Here is a 22,995-nt window from a genome sequence, read left to right as displayed (position 1 = left end):
AATACAAAACTCTGCCAAGCACTCTGCCTTCCCCGCAAACACTGGCCAGACGGGATGCTCATGGCCTCCCAGAGGCTTTGCCTGGATGGGTACAATACCTACCATGTTCTAGCTTGTCACAGGCCACAAATATATCATTATATCAATTATATCAATAATTCTCCTTTGATCTTCAAAAAAAGCTTTTATAATAATCAGAGCAGAGGTTACTGTTTTTTTTTTTCAATTCTCAAGATGGAAATTGAAAGCCAAGTGACCTAAAGGTAAGTAGAGCTGGGACTTAACTCAAAACTCAAAAGCCAACCACATCAGCACCCATGAGCTCCCTGGAAAGACTATGACTCCAGTCATTTTCCCCAGCTACGCTGGCTTCTTTTTTCCACACTGATCACTTTCATTAGATCATTCCCAGTGCTTTTATTTAACAAAGGAAAAATCTACCACATATTGTTCCTTGAGCATGATGGACTCTTACCCCCAAAAAACTCATAAACCCTAACACTTTGTTGGTCAAAGTATGGTGTGTGGACCAGCAGCATTGGAAGCCCCAGGGAGCTTGGGGCAGATTCTCAGGCCCGTTCTCTGACGCTCTGAAGCAGATTCTCTGTTTAAACCAGATCCCCACATGATGGTCTGGCACACTAAGCTCTGAGCAGCACTGCTCTAGGACAGCCTTTCACTTACTAACTTGGGTGCATAGTGGGAGGAAAAAGACCTAATATGAAAAGACTTCCTATAAATCAGTAAGAAAAAGAAAAACAGGTAGCAAATAGACAAGATATAAGTTAATTCACAGATGAAAAGCAGATGAACAACAAACAAAAATACAATGCTCCTCTTCTTCAGCAATTTGGGAAATGCAAATTAAGACAACATGCTATCATTTTTCACCTCTCAGATTGGCAGAACTTGTAAAGTCTGATAACCTTCAAACTGAAAACGCTTTGGAAAAAGGGCATGTTCTTATACTATGGGAGCTTAAATTGTTATACAGGCAGACCTTGTTTTATTGCATTTTGCTTTATACACTTTGCAAATACTGCATTTTTTTATAAATTGAAGGTTTGTGGCAACCCTGCATAGTTGAGCAAGTCTTTAGGTGCCATTTTTTCAAACAGCATTTGCTCACTTCAGGTATGTCTCTGTGTCACGTTTTGGTAATTCTTGCAATATTTCAAACTTTTTCATTTTTATATTTGTTATGGTGATCTGGGATCAGTGATCTTTGATGTTATTATTGCAAAAAGATTATGCTTCACTGAAGGTTCAGATGATGGTTAGCATTTTTAAGCAATTAAGCATTTTTTAAGGAAGGTATGGATGTTGTTTATAGTGTAAACATAACTTATGTGTACTGGGAAGTCAAAAAATTCCTGTGACTCACTTTATTGCAATATTTGCTTTATTGCAGTGGTCCGGAACCAAATCTGCAATATCTCCAAGGATACTGGTAATCTCTCTCTCTTTTTTTTTTTTTAGATTCAAAGATTTTAACCAAAAAATTCCAGTCTATAGAAATACATGTTAAAGTGCATCAAAGACAAATGTAAAAAGATCTTCATTACTCCGTTTGAATTGTGAAATATGAAGGGAATATATCTATCTGTCTATAAGGAAATAGTTCAATAAACTAAAGGTATCCATACCAGGGAACTATGCAATAATTTAAAAAGAGGTCAGTGTCATCGAAAACAAAATATTCATGACACATTGTGAATGCCTGAACAAGTCTCAGAATAGTACGTACTGTGTGATCTCAGGCCAGTGTTTTACAGCTATGTAGGACTGAGGTGTATATATTTGTTAAAACTCATGAAACACTGAACTTAAAATTGGTACATTTTATTGTATAGAAGTTATCCCTCAACAAAATTTATTAAAAGGACCATATATGTATAGATAGTGGATGTTACGCATGTATTTTCAGTCCAACAAAATGGTCAGTAAGATACACTTTCTGTAGTGTTAGTATTTTTTCAACCAGCGTGTACATTCTTGTATTTTAGAAAACACAAGTTAAAAACCTAAGGGAAACAAATGGAGTCATTTGCAGCGAGCCTGAATCAATGTGGAAACAAAAATCCAGCCTGTCCTCATTAGCTGCTTCCATTGGCTGCGTTCAGTCGTTTGATACCTGGTGGGAGCGGCGGGGTTTGAAAGAGTTTTCAACATCACACACACTATTGCCAGACTGAGTCTGTATAAACACCGGTTTATTCCTCCATACGTGACTATTGAGCATACTCAAACACCAGGCCCTAAGCTAAACATTTTATAATAATTTGATACAAAAAAGAAGACACAGTTCCAGCCTCCAGTCCTATCACTCTTCCACTGAAAAAGCTTAAAGCATCCCATACCAGATAGTGTAACACGTCTAAGGTTGTTAACTGCTCTTGCTGCTTCACCCGATGAACACTATTTATCATTATTTTCCTTTATTTCCTGTCTGCTCTGGTCAGAGTAGTCTTTGTGCTGCCCTACAAACATCCCAGCCTTTGCTTCCGCTGCCCCTCTCACCTGGAATCCCTGACTGCCCCGGTAGTGTACACTCTCACCCACCCAACAAGATCCATCTCCATCTTGTCCAAGAAGCTCTTGTAAGCTGAGAAACCCTCAGTCACATCCCCTCCCCACATCCTGCTGTGTTTGTTGGATAATCTTGTCTCTGCACAGAGAAAGGTGACCATGTCACCCTCTTTCCCACCCCTTCTATTGTCTTATACAGTGTCAAGTACATAGGAATAATTAACTGACAACTATCAATGACTTGTCACTTTATACTTTTTTAAATGTTGGACAAAGGAGAGGAAATTAATAGGAAACAAGTGCTTTTCCAAAAGCCTAATGAGGTAGGAATTTCCCCATTTTATAGATGGATAAACTGAAGCTTAGTGAGGTGGGGTGATTTGGTCAGGCTTATACAGCTCATAAACTATCGGGCCAGTCTTCAAACCTCCTCCTGAATGTCTCAGAAGCCCTGTCTTTGCTCCGCACCAGGCTGCCCTCCTAACTTGTCACTTAGGCGATCTCATCGAATTCTCACATTGCTGTCTCAGGAAATCCTTCTTGATTGACTAATGACGTGCTCAGTAGCACGGTGGTCCTTTCCAAGGGTTTCCCGCAGCTGAATTTGATGAGAAGCCCTGGCTGTGCTCAGAGAGGTTTAGCCTGCTTTGGTCTCAAGACCTGTGTAACACACAACGTGAAGTTTTATGTATTTACAGAGGTTAAAAGTAACATCTGAGATGACAGCGTTCAGACTCAAGCCCTGGCATCTGCAGCCAGAGTTCAGTGCTGGGGAGCCCCCAGCACTCTGCTTCCCAAAGTCCTCCCGGGGGTCTCTTGGCCACGTGTGGCTTGAGCTGTCTTGGACAAGCTGCTTTGACTTTGCCTCCTGAGACTTGGACTCTTGGCACACCAACACTGAACGCTTGGCTCCCCAGGAGCCCGGGCACAGGGATGGTGCACGGCCAGAACCAGGCACTCTAGAGTTAACAGATCTCCATTAACCTGGGGAAAATACTCAACATTTCTGAGCCTGTTCATTCAGATCTACTATGGGAATTACAGTACCTTTCCTGCCTATCCTTCAGGAGATTAAGAGAATCAGAGAGATCCTGTTTATGAAAAAACGCTATATGCCACAAATCCCTGCCTGCACTATGTTACCATACGCAGCTGCCATGGTCAAAGCACCGAGAAAAAGTCAGGAGACCTGGGGTCCATTCCTGGCTGAGTTGTAATAGCCCAGAGGCTCTGGACTCACCAAAACTGTGGGTCAGAAAGCTAGATTTCCAAGCATACACTTACTTGCAGAATGCTCTGGAGGAGAAACTTAACAAGCTGGGACCTACACGGATAAGCCACGCTGTCTCGGATTAACTTCAGCAGCAACATCCTGGGATTGTGGGACTCCAGACAGAACACTGACCTTTGGTGACTCACTCACTCTTGGTGCCCAAAGCATCTCTTTTGCATCACTTTTTATTATTTTCAATTCTCTTGTTATTTTTAACCATTCTAGCTTAAGTGCATTTTAATCCTGTAAGCCGCCTCAAATCCATTTTTGAATCACGCCATCTATAAAACGTCAATTAACAAACAACTTGTTTTGATCTTAGTAAGTCGTAGAATTTCAAAACTGGAAAAGAACTCAGAAATCAAGTTCAGCCTCATAGGTGCCATAACAAGATAGAGACCCAGAAAGAGAAAGGAACATGCCCAAAGTCACATATCTCATTGAAGGCAGGGTCAGGAAGGGACCTGGGGCTCACAGTCCACTGCTGTCCACATCACTGTATAATAGCAGCCTAGCTCGCTCTCTCCAGCTGTAAAATGGAAATGGTAACACTGTGGTCTTGCAACATTATACATCAGTGCTGTGTAAGAAAAACCTTTGCTGTAATTATTACTGGTGGTTTACCAAAACTTTAATGATAACAAAACAATGTTCTCCCTGAAAACTCCTGAAAGATTCCTGGGAACCTAAGAACACGGAGTAACCTTGACTTGGGCCACTGAACCAGGACATTTAGAACTGGGCTGCGCAGACATGCAGTTTGTATGCTGCATAAAGCTTCCCAGTTCAGGGGCCAGAGAAAGCCTGTACAGACCAGCTGTAAACCAGCTTGGAAGCCTTTTAGGCGTAGACTGCTGTGGCGTAGAGAATACTCAGACACAGATAACTCAAAAACTTACTCCTGTTGTTTTTTGAAGCAGACTTGAGGCACTGAAGAGGCCTCAGGAAACAACATTACGTCCCACTGACGCAGCAGTGGTAATGCTGAGAAAGGGGTGCTCCAGAGCTCCCAGGCCAAGAACCTGGGCTGAGTTGGATTCTGTGTGTCCCCTTCCTAACCCTGCCATCATGAGCAGATCACATGACCTCTTTATTCAGACTCCTCATCTAAAAACAGGAATAAAAGTAAGATCTACCTCATCAGGGATTCATAAAAACTAAAGTAGTTAATAATGTAAATTGTTTAAAACAATGACTAGTGTGTGCTAAGTGCCCACTAAATGCCAGCTCTTACTTCATCGTCGCAAGCAAAGAATGCTAGTTTGGTGGCAGGAGCAAGACTAACCAGACACCAACCTCAGGCCCACATGTCCCACGCTCTTCACAAGTTCATATTTTAAGGGTTTAAAAAAATGTTCTTTTCCAATACCAATTTCTAAACTGTTTGAGAGAAGCTTTCTGTTCTTTTTGAGTTTTCACAGAGAAGGATACAGGTGAAGGAAAGCCTCAGGAGCCTACGAGAATAGCACACAAGTAACTGCTTTGGCTGCCTGCATTAGAGAAGCCTCGCCGTCAAGCCAGCAGAAACATCCCAGGAAGAGCAGCGTGAACACCAAGAGGACACTGCGGATGCTTGGCAGTGGGCAGCCAGCTTCTCAGCCATGCCTGACCCCACCCCCAACTGTATCACTCCCAGCCCTCGGGGGTCCTGAGTTTCTCCATCTATGAGAAGAGACAGTGCTTTAAATAACCCCTCTATATCTTACAGCTTAACTTAAAAAAAATTATACTACTTGCTAGCCTCTCTCTCCAATGTGAAAAAATCCTCACCATTGCTAGAGGAAGTCATGCACAGCAATGCAGAAATGTTAAGCAGTTGGTGCAAAATATCCAGTAACTGCATCAAAATCATTTACTATAAAATGACAGAGACCCAAAGCAGACTTGTATAGTAGGAGAAATGGAATCTTTCAAATTCTCCGTCAGTCCTTTGGAGCTGGCCAAGCAGGTCCACCCAGGCCATGGGTGAGCTGAGTAGAAACATTCTAGCCAGACCTTTCCCCAGCTCTCCATTCCCCTCCCCCCAGTTTTGCATCACAGAAATCACTCATAGTGCCCCAGTTAGAGAATCGAGGTTCTGTTTCTGCGGGTCTCTACAGATAACCGAGGACTGGCCGATCAGTTAACGGGTTTCGAAGAAACACGGCTGTTACAAAAGGCACGTATGGCCTGACCCTGGTGCTCTCCGCAGGAGTATGTGCAACCAACTTTCTAAGAGTAGCAAAGATGTCAAATGCTTCCTCTCTTAGCTCATCACTACTTGGCAATTTAGGAGGAGTCAGAGATCATAAATGGCCTCGTGAGATCTTCAGAAAATCTCTTCTCGAAGGAAAAATGAAAGTGGCAACAGCAGCCAAGGTGAAGGATTGTGGAAATGAGCTTGACTGGGATGCATTCTAGGAAGCCACGTTAACCCAGCACATCACATATTTAATGGGGTGGCAGAGCAACCAAGGGGGCGTCAAACCTTAGAACATGCCAAGGGCCCAAAGCAGACATGTGTCCTACCTCCAAGGTCATAGAGACATCTGGGTCTGTGGCAGAAACTCGGAGGTGACTGTCCCTTCTTGCTAGTCTCGAGCTTCTCTGAGCTGGCCACTGCCTCTTTCTGCTTCTCTTCTTTGCAGAATCCAGGAGAGGCATAGACACTTATTCTGTCATTCCCAAATATGTGGGAAACATGTTCTGTTTCCCACCCTGAAGACTTTGCAGCAAAGAGGACGAACTCCTGCCTTCCCATCCACAGAAGCCTCAGGAGAGCTGACCGAGTCTCTTCGGGCATCTCTCAGAGTCTATGATACAGGCTGCTGCTAATTCTGTCTTCAGATGTCTACAATCATTGCTGCTTATTTGTCCTTTGAACAAATATTTATTGTGTCTATTTTATGATGGCTATATGTATAAACACTGTGGATAGAGTAGTTAAGAACTTAATTTAAATTCAAGGTTAAGTTTTAAAGTAGGCAAATAATTTCAGAGAGTGAGAACTGCTCTCAGGAAAAGAAAGCAGTGGAGCAGACCAGAAGGTGGCTGAGGGCAGGCCCAGAGGGCTATTTCAGAAAAGCCAATCATGAAAGACGCTGAGAAGAAACCTGTCCGATTCTAAGTGTCAGACGTTCCTCCACGTTGGGGGTCTCATCAGCATGCTCTCCGCTCCCAGCCAGCCCTCCTGCCTCACCCACAGACCACACACTTGGGTCCCGCCCCAGCATGAGCATCCGGAGCCCGCGAGGTGTCTCCGCATTTCCCTACCTTTGTGCAGACAGAGTCACCTCTTGAGGTTGCCCTCCCATGTCCATCCGTGTTTCCCCAGTTCCTCCCTTCCAGCCTCAGGTCAAACGTCTCTTCACGTCAGCTCCTCCTGATCCGTTACCACTGCCCTCACTGCACTTTTCTCTCAGCCTTCTCTGAACTCTGCACAGATACCTATTAAGTCACTTGTAACACATTGTCACATTTCTCACATTGTATTAGAATTATTGCTTTGATTACCTGTCTTCTTATTAAGCTGCAAGCCCCACATCACATGCCCAGCATCCCTCACCACACTTGGCCCACAAAACACTACAGCAAAGCAAATAAGCCTCCCAAGGCCTACGTGAGTCTAGAACGGTACCTATCCTGACTTCACAAACGAGGAAACAGAGGCTCAGAGAGGTGAACACCCTGACTCACGTAAGGTCACGCAGCCAGTAAATGGGTGAAGCTGGAATTTAAAACTGGGTGTTCTGAAGCCAAATCCTACACATACAGGGTTAGCATCCAGCTCATTAGGGTAAAAGGAGGAAATCTGGGCCTGAAATAGCAGAGCCACTGGCAGCCCCTGCACAGGTGTCACTTTGAGCCTCCACAGAGCTCTGCCTGAACCCCATTCCCCGCTGGCCAGAAACTGAAGCTTATCTGTGGTATTTAAAGGTCCAAGAAATTGGGCAAAGTTTCATGGTGGGGATGGAAAATGTCGTCTGCTTCTGTCAAATTTCAAACTCTTGAAGTTGTCTTATTTTTTTTCAATGTTCTTCACGCTAAAAATATTCTCCACATTCCCCCTCCAAGAAATTCCCTTTTGTCATTTAAATGGTCAAAGAAAACAGTGAAGAGATCAAAACGAAAATGTGACAATTCCGGACAGGTGAGCAGACCAGAACAGCCCCTGTGTCTGGATGCACTGAGAAGTCCCTCAGCCCAGCAGCAGGGCACCTGGCTGAAGCAGCTGCGTTTATTTTAAAATCTTTCCTGCCACTACAGGGAAGGTGGCCTCGAGGTGAACACTCTATCTCTGGAAAATCTGGGGGCCTATGGGGATTTCAGTTGCCAGTCCCAGCCCCGCTTTGTGTGAGGCAGAAACCACCTCCCTTATTTCACATCTTTAACACCTGCAGACCCAGTTTCCCCCAAAATCTTCCCCGACAACTTCTGTCTCCATTGAGCCATCTGTCATTTGCCACATGCATTGTTGTTTCTTGTATCTTCTCCAGACTGATCCATTCCAGTGCACACCCCTGCCTCACACCTGTGCACACCCCACAGTGTTTGCATGAAAGGGCGTCCTGGTCTATACACAGTAGGTGATTAATAAGTGAGGTCAGTGAGGTCATCCTCCCTGCCTGCACCCACACAACACAAGCTGCTCTAATCCCAAGAAGATCAACTGACCAGATGCAGGGCTTTCAACATCCTAATGTCACATTCTAAGGGAAGAGAATACATACTTTCCCAAAACTCCTGTCTGGGTCAGGAGGGAGGGAGAGCTTGGCTATTTGGAACATGAGCCCCCACAGCATTCCCTGCACCCGCGCGCGTGTGTGTGTGTGTGAGTGATAACGCTGACTCAAGCCACAGCCTTCACTTCTGACCCCCCCTTTCATCCAGTGCATGGTATAGACTCAGCTATGGTGGAATGGGAAGGGCTCGGCTGGGCCCCATGAGAACTGGGCCCCATTCCCCCACCCCTAGGTAACTGGGTAGAAGACAAGGAAGGATGGTACTTTCAGGAGCACCACTTTGTTCAAATTAAAAATTGCCCTATAATTTGGAAGTCACTCTCCTGAAGCTTGGCCTGTATATCAGGCAGTGTCTGTCCAAAAGGGAAAGAACAATTGAACAATGAATGAGGCAACCACACTGTAAGCGCTCACCCATGAGACAAGCATAGAGTCTTTCAAGAAATGATATACCCTACACGGGGGCCCTGGAGGTCTCCAGTGGGTCCTAACCACGTCAACTGTGACAGCAAATGCAGAATGAAGAGGTCCAGGGCTGTAATTAGACTATGAGGCTGGACTTCACTTCATCCCTACATAACATGCCGAAGAAGATCACAGGCAGGTCAGGGAAGAAGAGGGGAAAGAGTTCACACACCCGTGTCAACCAAAGTGGCCTGGCGTCCATTGTCCCTTCTCATTCTCCCGGGTGGATTAACAAAGGACCGTGAACATAAAAGTCAAGAAGCCCAGGCCTCCTGATACTGAGATAATCCCACCTCTCCCATTGTCTTTCGAGGGTGCACAGAGACCTGAATCTCCTGGCAGGGATGCATCGCCCTGGTTTGGCCATGCTTTCTCGGGGACTTCCTGCCCAGCTAGGACTGCCTGCTGAGTCTCAGCTCAGCCCTGGTTTGGCCATGCTTTCTCAGGGACTTCCTGCCCAGCTAGGACTGCCTGCTGAGTCTCAGCTCAGGAGCTAAGTGGTCCCCTGAACCCCACGTGAACACAGCTGTGCTAATGAGACAGAGTAATTGGTGCTTAACAGTTAAAGGCAAAATGTGCCCTCAGGGTGACAAGAAACTTCCAGATTTTCTTGTTGGGCTACCTAGTGAAGGATGCCCCGAGATACAAACCAGTGACATCCATGCATGAGCACGGCACAGACGCCCAGGAGACAAGTTGGGTTTGCCTGTGAGGCCACAACTCTTCTAGACAATGCCTTTCCTCTACTTCCTCATAAAGTCCTCTCCTTCTGCTGTGGCCTTGGCTAAGCCAGGTGGTAAGCTACTTAAAAACACACAAACACAGACACAGAAGAACAAAAGCAGGAGTGAACATACACCCCCTGATAGCCTCCATTCTGCAAGTGTGTGGCTTACTGGTCTGTCAGTGAGGTGGATGGGGAAGAGAAGGCCATGGATACACAGTAGGGTCACTGAGGTCAGATCAGAGAGATTGGGACCAAAGCCTTTGGGGGATCCCCCAAGGGAACGAATGGGCCACTGAGATCTTTTGCTTTTTCTGGGAAACCATACTCAACCACCACTCATGGTTCTTTTCTGCCCTCTGTGCTGAGATTCTGGGCAATGGGAACAACTGTTAATGAGGGGGCTTCCATGTGGCAAATGGAATTCCAGCCCAGGCTGAAGAGCCGTATGGAGGATACCATGGATCCAGTCTGGTCTCAGAAGGATGTGGGCATGATTGCTATTTTTAAGAAGCTGATAAAAATTTATAATCAGACACAGAAGAATGACTGCAAAGAAATTTATACTGAAAAGGTCTGAGCTAGGGACATCTACTCTATCTTTAGTGCATAACATATGATTTAGTTTGGAAAAGTGTGGAAAGTTTACCTATACATCTACCAAGCCACTGTAGTGAAGCATGGCTGAAAAGATCCCATCGTCCACTGCACCACTAGAAAGCCTGGCCCGTGCTAAGTCAACGCATATTCCATGATCATGAGCCACCTCCAGCCCCTTCTCCAGGGCACCCAGCTGTGGACTGTAGAACTGACTAGGGACACATGCCCCACCACCTTCTCATCTGTCTCCTACTCCTTCTCCAGGCCAGCAGCCAACTGTATCCTTTTGCAAATCTCTGCTACCTAGATCGATTTGTTCTTTCCATCTACCTCAATTTAGTGCAGCCATTCAACCACCACCCTCTTGTCTCCTATATTTCTGGATAAATCAGACCTTTGGTGACTACTCCATCAACAAGAAATGTTCCATCTTTAAAGTGTTGCTTTGTTGCACATTTTATGGGAGATCTTGGCAAGAAGCAGGTTGTGACTGGGCGATGTTATTTTCTCAAAAACTGTGAGGTCTCAAGAAAAACGGTGTCTGAGGGCATGTCCGAAATGCTGATTAACACCTGGAAAAGCAGACACCAGAGGCCTGCTTCTTAGGCAGACTTCCAGCCTAATTCACACAGCATACCTAGGAGACTCAAACACCAGTTAGCACCCTACCCTGCTGAAGAGGGAACTAGTTCTGGCAGTACAAGCACTGGGGCCGCTTATCTCAGGAAAAATCAAGGCAAAGTTAAGCCCTGGAACCAGACTTGCTCACTTGGCTGATGGAAGCTGTCAGTGGACCTGGGCTCCATTTGGGTAGACATTAATCTGCAGTGCTTGCCAAAGCCTCAGCAACTGGACTGATAAAGCCATTGTACAAAGTATGTTGAACTATTCCTTTGGGAGACGTGACTGGGGAGACCAAGTCTTCACACCCTCCCCATGTCTTCTCACAGTCATGTAATTGGCTTTGGCAGCTGGCATTATGCGGCATCCACAGGCAAGGAAGAATCCCCTTTTCTTTCATGTGGAGGGAGGTGACTCATGTCTAATTGGGAATCAGAACAGCAACTTGGCCTCATTGGCCCTAGATTCCCATCAACTGAGTTAATTACTCCAGATCCATGGGCAGCCCCACTTCAGAATGAAGTAGAACCAGACACAGTTTGCTTTATCTCTCCAAAAGAATGGTATGATAAGCTCTGTTGCCAACGGCAGAATCAGCAACATTGCAGTAAAATAAAAAACAATTCCTCTTGGTCCGAGACATAACCACAATACTTTTTTGGATCCAAATTCTGAAAGCTATGAGAGTGAACATCTTGTTCGTGTTGATTTTGGCAATTTCCAAAGATGCTGTGTGTATCTCCCTGCCACCCACTAAATCTCCCACCCTTGCCACTTCATCAGTGACTCCAAATTCATGAAGAAAATCTGCATAAGAAAAATCCCCGCTCCTCATAAAACTACGACCTCTACACACAGGAATGTTTTATGGAAAAAGCACTTTCAAATGAAAGTTCTAAAATGTGTTTAAACAAGGCTTGTCTCATCGTTTGGGTACCACACAAAGAATAAATGTGTATCGTAGTGAATAATCGTCAAGCTCTGTGCTCCACGTACAACGGTGAAAGGGATCCAGCTCCAATGTAAGCACCTTGAGGGACCAGGGTTTAATTAACTGTGTAGCCCCAGAAACTCTCCGAGTTCCTGGAACATGGGAGATAACAAATACTTGTTGAAAGACTAACTGTCAGACTTAGCCACTTTGGGGGCTACGTAATAAATCCTGTGTGCCAACTTTTGGATAGAATTAACCCCTATATACCATGCTCTCTCTCTCTCTCTCTGAAAATCCATACACACACACACACACACACGTGATCAGTTTATCTAGGCTAATATATGCAAAGATAAAGAAAAGATATGGCACTAGATCTGGAAATTATAATTTAGAAAGGTCAGGAAAGACCGAAGATTCTCATGCCAGCATTCACTCCTCCGGAGAGCTTATACACTTGGGACAGGTAAAGGTGAAAGTACATAGAGCTCTGAAGTACCCTTTGGTTAACATTTAAAACTTCAAACTTTAAAAATGGGGGATTGGAAACATACATTCATTTCTCTGCTTTTGCTCTACCTGTTTCTCGTTTGCTTATTTACTTGCTGTAGTTGATGTCTGGCATATAAAAACATAAAATAAACCTATTGAAACACTAATGTTTTCCCAAAGATTAAGTGTAGAGGAAGGCCAGATGACTTCAGGGGAAGTCTCACTCACCAACAGACACCACACACTCTCACACCCAAAGCTCTCCTTGCTTATGTTTGTTTCCCAAACTGATTAGCAGAGAGACTGGCTCGTTGAGGACCAGAGCCACAGATCACTTTTACATATATGGCTTATTGCTTTTATGGGTTCTTGGTGACCATAAAGGTCTTGAATTCCTTTACAAATGTAAAAACATATTTCCTCTTTTTGGGATACCAAGAGTTCATACCAAAGGCTGTGGTGAGATATTCTTGGTCTGTGCCTATGCGTAACTGAAGGCCACCTCCTCTGACATAAAGACAGTCATTAATAAAAGTGGAGTTTCTCTTTTAAAGAGACAGATGTACGTGGCCTGAACCTGCCTGATCTTGGATATCACTGTTGCCTAATGAACTGCCTCAATGACCAAAAATGCCAGTTAGTGTCATTAAAAGTTCCGAAAATGTATTTTAAAGGATAGAAACATGATTTACTGATACATCAGATTTTCCGATTTGCATTAAAAAGGATGTCAAGAATAATTCCCAACATTTCTGTAGAATGTTAGAGTTTGCAAAACCTTCTTTCCTTCCATGACCCCTTTTGAAATCCCTTACACCTGCCCACAAGGCAGACAGGGCAGGTTCCCATGTGATCTGCCTGCACCTCAAGTGGAAGGGTAACGGGAGTTAACAATGGGGTTCTTCCCAGTAACACATAATAAAACAAGATGCTAACCCACCAGTGCAGGACTTGCAAAGGAAATGTTATCACATTTACAATCCGTAGTCCAAAATCCTTTCTGAAATCTTTGAGGTTGAAGAGACTTAGAAGAAAGGATTTCTGTGGCAAGAACACTAAGCATTACACCACCCCTACACACACCCCATGAGGAAAAGAAAGGGAATGCATCCCTTTTACCTGTGGGAGGCTTCAGGATTCCAGTTTGGAGAGCTTGATCTGGGGTCTGAAGGCACAGAGACTGGTGCTGGCTCCAAGCCTAGAGAAGCCCAGGAGAGAGAGGCAGTGATGGGCTCTCCTAAAAGCAGAGGGAGGAGAGAGGCTGCCTTGGAAATGGCCTGGGTTTGGAGTTTCCCTGGAGTTCCATAAGGACCCTGTAGAAAGGTACCAGAATATATCATGTTAATAAGACTCCTCCTGGAATCTGGGCAGCAAAATAACCCCAAGAAAGGCCAGACATGGGTAGCTGGAGTCAAGTAGCTGATCTGAAGGGGCATCAACTGAGTTAAAGGAAGAGCAGTTGATCCCCAGTATGAGCAGCGAGCTCCCACCAGACCCTGAGGGCGACAGTCTCTGATCGTGGTAGGCCCCATCCAGCAGCGTCTTTCTTGCTCCCTAACTCACTCCCTTTGGCCCTGGAAGACCCAGAGCCAACTCAGGACAGATGCTGGGAGTGCAAGAATAGCACAAGACAGGAAGCGGAGAAGACAGCCTCCCATCGCCGACTGCAGGCTTCCCGGCCTAAGGTGTTAATTACTGAGTTGCGGAAGCGGAGAAGCTTCAATGTAGAATGAAAATGAAAGCATCAAAAATTCAAAATATCTAGTGACTACACCATAAAAGCTCGACTGCCTAGCCACTGCTGATTACATTTCATGGGATGCCTGAGTCTAGGACTCGGGCTGGGGTTGGGTACCCCGCAAGTCCATTATGGAGAACCAAATCTGGGATAAAAGGAAGGGCAATCAACAGAGAACCATCGCAGGTAGGCTCTTCAGAGCCCTTGCTGTTGTGGAAAAAGACACACGGAACCCTCGTGGGCAAGGACCCTCACCTACAAGGCCAGTCCTTCCTCAGATGCTGGCTCTGTCCTAGGCACACTCCTTTCTCCCAAGTGAGGAGGTAAGGCATGGATCTGTCTCCAAGTAACCAGGTGACCAGCCACTCAAAGCCCTGTGTGCTGAGTCCCTAAACCTCACAGTCACGTGGGAAGTCAGAAGATGGAAAAAGGAAACTTGAAGAGTGCGCTTCCCGAAGGGGACAGAGCTTGTAACAGCCTGGAAAGTAAGCAGATCCCAGACAAAGCCAAGCAATGCAGGATGGCCTCACAATTGCATTCTCTTGACACCGCCGGATTCTCTGTGAATTTCATTGTTTCGTAACACCCAAAGTGGTTTCATTTGAGCTCAACCATTGTTGACGATGTGCTTTCTCTGTCTGAGACACTTGTCAGACGCATCTCAGGGGAATCTCCTAGTTCCAGCTACAGCCCTGGCACTAACATACCATATTACTCCGTGGACAAGTCCCTCTCTCTTTGCCATTCTCCTTCAGACTCCTGTATGTAAAATCAGAGCACAAAATGAGATGACCTCTAAGGCCATCGTTGCTCCAGCACGTTAGACCATGTATGGAGTCTGGAAGGATTTAAAAGTGGCTAAATTATGCAGCATTAATCAGCCTTTGAATTTGTATAGCATTTTGTAATCTTGGCAGAATTCTTGCGCAGTTCGTTACCTAGTTGGTTTGTACCTTCACCTTTGATTCTAAGGAAGCAGTGGTACTAGCCTTACTAAACAAATGAGGGACTGGACTGAGGGCTAGTAAACGAATTATCCCGGGTCACACAAACAGCAGGAGAGCTCGGACTAGGAGCGAGGCAGCTTGATTCCCAGCCTGGCCTCCTCTCCTTGCCCCACAAAGTCTGGTGTTTCCAGTTAAGAACGACACAGGCAGCCCCAGGGAACTAGCATTACACTGGTAATGCTAATGTCAGGTAACGACATTGCACTGCTCTTTCTCGAAGTCCCAAAAGCTGGTCTGATTAAGTGGACTCCTCCCAGAGGGTCCTGTGAACCTCAAACAACCTTCTTTCTAAGTTTCTTTCAGTAACTCTGACCATTTGGAGAGAAAACAAACCCATACTCAGAGGAATTTAAGGTGTTATTTTAACTTTGTATACCATGCATAAAAAGTTACGCTTTCACTTCAGTTTTTGAGTATAAGTTGGGAAAAAGAAAAGATTTGGCACATGTTCTCCAGGTGAATGCCCCAGGGCCTGAAGTCTAACTCCAGGACAGCCAACAAAACATCAGAGTCACCCCCTCCCTCCTCCCTCCCTTTTTCCCCCCAATTCCCCTCCCCTTCATTGCATCTCACCAGCCACCTGTGAGGTTCCAGACTTTCTTCAAGCAGTCTGAATTTAAAGCAAGAACTTAGCCCCAACAGTCAGAATTTCTTCCTGGCTCATTGTCTTTGTCTTGTGCACTGGAAGAAGAGAATGAATGCTATATTGTTTAAAGAGAAATAAAAATCAAGAACATATTCAGTCATCACAAAAGCACAGAACATCCTTATGACACAAAGACCCAACACACACACACACACACACACACACTTACACAAATGGCCATAAACATAAATTACTGGATAGTTATTCAGAATGTCAGCAATCCCAAACCATCTAGGGCACAGCTATTAACCTAACAGAGGAAAATTCTCCTGAAAAAGGACTTAAAATATCAAATGCCCATTGACGCTGGCATTGGGGGGGGGGCAACCTGCAAAATACAAGCCTCACAAAATTCTCATTATATGCATTGTTATTCCTGTTTTATAGAATAGAAAAACTAAGCCCAGGAATGTTAAGTAACATTGCCCAGCGAGACACGACTTATTAAAGAAAGATCTAGGATTTGAACTCAGGATTCTCTAGATACAAATTCCGTGCTCTTTCCTCTGTTTCGTGCAATGTCTCCAGTGACAGGTAGCCGTCTAAAAATTTGTCTGATTCACTCTGATTGGTGTCCTCAGGTCTTCGCCTAAGCTGTATAGCATAAAATAAGGAAGCAGCTATGAGCAGCAGTTGAAACATCTTCAAAGAAGCAACTAAAATACATAAAGACAGAAAAAAACTATAGCTAGCATTGCATATTATACTTTCTAACTGATTTTCACACGCATCACGTCTACCGATCATCATGGCGCAGTGAGGCGGTTGTAACTATCCCCGCTTTGCATTGAAGCGAAGTGCCTGTCACCGTGCTTCAGTGCACGGGCACAACAGCCAGGAGTCTCTCAGGAGTTTCTGAATGTTTCAGTGTTTTACAGCGTGGCGTCATCAGGGCTGGTCAGGCACAATTTGTATTCGGTATCTGCTGATGAGTAAGAGCAAATTTTAAAGATCTGCACCAGAAATGTTTAGCCTACAGAAAGTTTCTTCTTTGAGAAAGAATCATCAATATATGGGGAAAAAAATCACTTTTGAGGAAGAGTTCACTCCTTCACAACGCATAGGTCCTACATTTCTTTCCTCACATAACACAAATCCAGCTCCGATTTTTGTTCATTAAACTTCTACGTGGATAGTTCTACCTATTCCATGTGACATAAAATAACTATTTATAACCACATAAAGAGTGAGAATTACACAGGAGCATTAATACGATTACGTTCCCTAAACTGTTATTAAGAAAAACTCATCCGGGGATGAGTCACAATCAGACCCACTGGCTCCCTGCTCAGAATTCTCTTCTACTTTGCCTAGTCCTGGAACCCTGCCTTCTGGAGGGGAAAAGTCAGCTAGCTACTGAGAAAGAAGTGCAGGTCTACTGGGAGCTTGGACCTCCACCCCAGGTAACCCTCAGATGGCCTGCAAATGGTACTGAGAGCATCGATAATTCTATCACTAATCAATTCCCCAAATTTGCCACTGCAGTAAGACGACTGGCAAGTAAGTAGTATCCCCACAGGGCTGAGGGTGTGCTCTGCTCAGCATCAGACTTTTCAGCTGAGTGGACAATCTGGTGTAACAGTGGCATGCTGGGAGCAGGGACACTGGACGCCAAAGCTCCCCTGGTCCTGTTGGTAACTTCATTTCCCAAACGTTCATAATTAAACAGCTTTTATTGAAGTAATCAGCATGAGCTCCTTAGCTTTGTTTTTGCAACCGGTATCGTGTTTATGGAGCCAAATATTAGAGACTTTGATACTGAATACCTCCTCGGACGTGTTAACGTTGGCAGGGGCTCCAGATTCTGAAGATGCCGGGCTGCCTCGGCACAGCCGCCCCTCCAGCCTCCAGCTCATCGGCCCCCCCAAACCACAAAGCAGCAGTTCTCCTGTAAGACTCACTTACAATATTTCTCCTGAAAGGCCCAGGGAATGGCGTGCAATTGAAACAGGGTGAAATGTGATCTCAAAGTGTCTGTCGGACCAGAAGTTTTCAAAGAAAACATTTCTTAAATCTCGCGCTCACTGCTGTTTCAGCAGGCCAATTAGATTGGATGGGACTTGGGGGGAGCTGTCGCCAGTCACTGCAGCAGGAATAGCAAACAAGACTTAAAGCAAATAAACGAGCCCCAAACTGGCATCCCAGGGGCCCCTGGCCAATGACCTCCTTCACTCCCCAGGCGGGATGGCCAGCCCACCCTCTGGGACCCAGGGCTGAACTACAGGTTAATCAGATGAGACACTGGTTAGCAGCCTCGATTACTAGAAAGTAATTAATCAGGGAAAGTCTCCAAACAGGAGAAGAATAAATAAACACCGGGCACATGCGGTCCCATTTGGGCTCTAGATAAGACTGCCATCCAGGTGTCCTGCTCCGGAGCGCCCATTTATCTTGCTCCGGTCCTCCGAGGAAACGTGGTGACACTTCTCACATCTGCCTAGAAAATGCAAAGCCAAGAGGGCTCTGAGTGGGAAGAAGATGAGGGACTTTGGAAAAACTATTAGAGGAAAGGCTGGGGGGTAAGTGGGGGTTGTGGTGAGCCTTGCCCTCCCTGCATGTCCTTTTCCATTCTATGCAAACTCTGCCTTATTTCCACCTTTCAAAAAAAAAAAAAAAAAGGTTGTGTGGTTTTGCAAACTCCTACTCACTTAGAGAAAACCAGGAGCTCAAGTAGTGTTCTTAGGTCTGGGCATAAGGAGCCTACAGGGTCACTGGCACCTCGAGCATCTATTCAGCTTCAGAGACTCGGGACAAGCTACAGAGGATTCAGATCATCCGAAATGACTAGTTTATTCTTCGACATTGACTTAGGGAAGAGGAAGATTAGGAAGGAGGGGAAGGAAATGTAGTTAGTGCAAGTGGAAAGTATCAACCATTGGTCCAGCTTGACCTGACACGTCATATCAAATAAGGTCATTTGTTTACGTTGCATCTCTTTCCTTCTGGAGGAACAAAAAATGTCAGCAGCTAGAGAATGTGCGTAATGTAAACACGGCTGTGTTAGCTCAGCTTCAGGGAAAGCACATCCCAACGTAAGTCAGCGCGAGACATCCTCTGCTCCGAGGACAAGCACAATGATTTTAACCTAATGACCCGCTCTTAAACAGCTCTACAGCAAATCACAATTAAATAAATACCACTTAATAGCAGAGATTTGTTTTACTGCTAGATTATTTGTGGGGAGAGATGGAGAAGGTTGAATGAGCCACTTAATCTTTAATTATAAAATTAAGGTAGTTTCCAAATACTATTATGAATTCAACCTCCAACTAAATTTACAAAATGTCACAGCAATAAGTTATAGGCATTCTGGAACGAAACAGAGAAGCAAGGGAGGAGAGGTGTGGAGGTATACCAAAAATTGAGGTTGCTTTGGTTTGTTGTCTTAAGCTGAAGTTCAGTCTAGTGGCCTTTCTTCAGCCCAATGATGAGAACTATGTGGTCAGAGCCACTGAAATCATGGCACGGACACCAGTGAATGAGTTGCTGTGGAAAACTGCAGAACGGAGGGTCAGGAGAGCTGCAGTCAAGGCCTGGCTCTGCCGGGCCCTGGAGCACCAGGAAGGAGTCAGCTGGAATAGGGGAGGGAGAGCTATTATAGCTCGTGGCTGACACTGAGAGATCGGGAAAGCACTTGCGGGATCCGGTGACCTGGGCAGCCCTCCCCAGAGAGGGCCTCCAGGCAGCACAGACACCTCCTTCCCTCCAGGGCCCAGCCTCCCTCCCTCCCCGCTTCCTCCCTTCTCTGCAAAGCCTCACCTCACCCTCTTTGCTTTTTCTGTCCCATGACCTAACTGTGATATTTTCAATGTCTGATTTTCTCACGTAGGCACCAACACAAATACCTCTGGGCAGGTGACCTGAGGGCGACGCATCACACTTTCATCTTGCCCCCCAACAGACCTGTACAACCACAACAAACTGACAGTGGTGTCCCCGGGAAAACTGGGGCTCAATCGAAAGATGAGTCTTGCAAAGACTTTTCCTCTTGATGCCTCAAATGGTCCCTAGAAAGTCTAGACTTTCCAAAAATAGCTATGAGTTAACTTCTCTGGTTGTGGAGGTCAAAAAAGGCACTCACACTGATGATGAGGCCAAAGTCTTTCACTAGGACACAGCAAAGCCCGCTAGATGGTGGGCATCCCTCAGGAGCTCTGCCTCCCCCAAGTCACCTCCTCTAAAGTCACCACTTAGCCACTCACTGATGATGTCAAGGCCTCCGTGAGAGCAGAAGCCACGTTTTCTCCACCAGGACACCTAGAACGAGGCCTGAACCCAGTAGCTGCCATCTGTTCCACTTTAGCAAGCAGCTGCCTGGACCAGGTACTCTGCTGTCTCAAAACATGCAGACAAATTAAATTCAGCCTCTCCTATAAAGAAACTGATAAGGAAGACAAGAATATAAGGAGATCACCATAATCCTAAATGGCACATGCCATGTCAGCTTGGCTGATGAATAGGTATCTCTTTCCTTTAATCCATGTCAAATAATCTCCAAGTCTTGTTGATTTTTAGAAATCGCTCGCTGAAGCAAAACCTTAGCCAATGGCCCTTCCCTGAGGGTTGCTTGAACAGGAGTTCAAAGTCCAAGATGGAGATGATCGTCCTAAATCATGGTGATGTGTTCAGACTGTACTTGGAGGCCCCACACTGGCAGAAGGACCCTGACAGATGAGAACATGTTCAAGGGACAAAGAACAAGATGGTGACCAAACCCCAAACCATGACTAAGAGGGAACTGCTGAAAGAGAGCCAACGGGGGTCAGCTGGGCAAAGAAGACTTGGAGGACCCCTGAATACCATGTGAGGGCTTCAACAGCAAGAAGCATGCCCTGTCCACACGAAACAGCCCCCCATGACTGTGCAGGCTGCGTGGTCTGTGTGCATGGAGCTCCCCGCAGCTGTGTGGCACACGACCCCAAAATCCCACGCAGCAACCCTGTGCACGTCTCTCCCTCTGCTGTGCCCAGAAGAGCAGCCTCCTGATAAATGCTGGGTGGATGAGACCCACTGCTGTCTACTAATACAACATTTTTTGGTGAAAAACTTCTGTGTAAAACATGGAGCAGATCTTTTATCACTTTCGTTGTTGTCCAGAATGGCAGAAGGAAGGCCAGTGGATGCAAAAATAAGAGGTTAGGTAAAACATTTTTTAAGTTTTAGAGAACTTTCTATGAAGCAAAGTAGTCAAACTATGAAAGGGGTGATGCTCTCACAGATGCTCACAGGCAGAGGGCGGGTGAGCAGCTTCCCCAGCTTGGGGAGAATATTTCATTCTTGGAGGAGAAAAGTGGAGGTTGGGCTCAAGCCCAGGGCTGCCTTAGGTAAGCCCAAGGTCCTGGTAAAGAGCAAACTGCTGTGAGCAGAACACTGGGGAGTCCCAGAGCCTGGCAGGAGGTGGTACAAGAAGGATCTGAAAAAGTTAAATTTCTATTCAGCCCCAGAGAATGTTTATAGTTATTTCTTGTCAAATCAAAATGTTTCCAAATGACTCCTCAGGTTGGAAAATGCCAAGCATGACCACGTGGGTTTGCTCAGCAGGCAGAGGGACCTGCAATGTCGTCAGACTGCATTCTGCACACAGTGGAAGAAGTACCACGTCCCATCCCTCCTAATCTGATGAATCCTTGCCATAAATCCTGCCCAGGCAGTGGGCGGGGCGGCTGCTGGCACAGGGCGAAGTGGAGGGGGGGGCTTTACGAGGGCCAGAGGAGACAGCAGGCCGCCAAGCCCTCTGCAAGGAGCTAGTAAATCAGCCGTCAGTGAAAGCTCCATGCAGAAGAGACAGCCCCACCTGCAGAGTCTCCCGGGGGCCCGGAGCACAGGTGAACACAGGCAGGAGAGGAGGAGGGTGCTCTGAGTCGCCGTGGAGCCATGGGATCCTGGGGACCCAGGGAGTGAGGGTACCATAAAGCTGGATTCCACCAACTTCCCGAGAGCCTCCAGCATGCCACGCTTTCAATCAGTAGGCACCAAGCGAGATGCTGGGAATACAGGGCCACTGACAGAGAGGATTCCTGCCAACCAGTAGCCCACATTCAGAAGGGAGACCCAATCAGGGAAGAAAGAGCTGCTGTTAGTTTGCTACAGGTGCCATAACAAAACACCATACACCAGACATCAATTTCGCCACAGTTCTAGAGGCTGCAAGTCTCAGGCCAAGATCACACAGCATCCGCTTTATGTAGTTGCTGCCATTTTGCTTGGCCACGCAGACCGCGGGCACCGCAAACTGACACTAGCCCCCGCTGCAGGCACATGCCCTAGAAAGCAGCCACAGTGCCGCGAACAAATGAACGTTCCCAACAGGACTTCCCCAACAGCCCTTGTGACCAACACTGCCCCCACCAGCCCATCTGCCTTATGCAACCCCACGGGGCTCACCAAAATCTTGCCCTTTGGTTTGGATCCCAGAATCCCAAAGCACTCCACCCCACAGACCCTAACAAAGGCACGTACCCAAGGTGGTCCTGCCCCTCCCTCTGCACCCTGCCTTGATCTCCCCGTGTGGCCCTGTGTGCACCTCCTCCCGGACCTGTGAACAACACACCTCTCTATTTCAGTTCCCCTTGTGGAAGATTGCTGAACTGTGGCTCACCATCCAGGACCCTGTGCTCCATTTCACAAAAGTTAATTTGACAAACTCAAAGCAGTTCTCGTCCTGGTTTGCTGATGGCTACCTTCTTGTGTCCTCACATGGCAGGGAGAGTGAGCTCCCCGATGTCTCTTCATATAGGGACACTAATCCTATTGGATCTGGGCCCCACCCATGTGAGCTCATTTAAACGTAATTACCTCTATAAAGGCCTTATCTCCAAATACAGTCACAATGAGGGTTGGGGCTTCACCATACGAATTTGGGGAGGGACACAAACATTCAGTCCATAGCAAAGCCCTAAAAAATAACTCTAATAAGATGTGATAAATGCTATAATGGAATTGAACAAAACACTGTGGAGAGGTGACTCATCGAACAGAGAGGTTTGGGGGTGAGGGAGTAATCAAGGAGAATGCCACAGAAGAGGTGTCTGATCTGGTCCATGTAAGAAAGAATCCTCCCAGTGAAAAGACAGAGGAGGGAGACCACACAGGCTGGGGGGGAAGAGTACAAGCCTTAGAGTCAAGCTGTCCAGGTTGAAACCCTGCCTCTGATCCTACTAGGACTGTGACCCTGTGCAAGCATCTTAACTTCTCTGAATCTCAGTTTACTCATCTATAAAATGGAAATAAAAGTGTCTGCTCAAC

General features: G+C 46.0%; 1 long non-coding RNA gene across 3 annotated transcripts in view; it reads right to left on the bottom strand.

Moving 5' to 3' along the window:
• The window catches only part of LOC107033821 (uncharacterized), a 263,656-nt gene that overhangs the window by 203,572 nt on the left and 37,089 nt on the right, over positions 1-22,995 (bottom strand). For all 3 annotated transcript variants that reach the window (XR_012059198.1, XR_012059199.1, XR_012059200.1), the window contains 2 exons: positions 15,678-15,785; positions 13,479-13,672 (listed from right to left, as the gene is read on the bottom strand). This is a non-coding gene — a long non-coding RNA (uncharacterized lncRNA). The remainder of the gene's footprint in view (positions 1-13,478; positions 13,673-15,677; positions 15,786-22,995) is intronic.

The sequence above is a fragment of the Vicugna pacos genome, chromosome 15 (assembly GCF_048564905.1).
Source record: "Vicugna pacos chromosome 15, VicPac4, whole genome shotgun sequence".
Lineage (NCBI taxonomy): Eukaryota > Metazoa > Chordata > Mammalia > Artiodactyla > Camelidae > Vicugna > Vicugna pacos.
The sequence above is the reverse complement of the archived record's forward strand: the minus strand, read 5'-3'. Positions and strand labels throughout refer to the sequence as shown.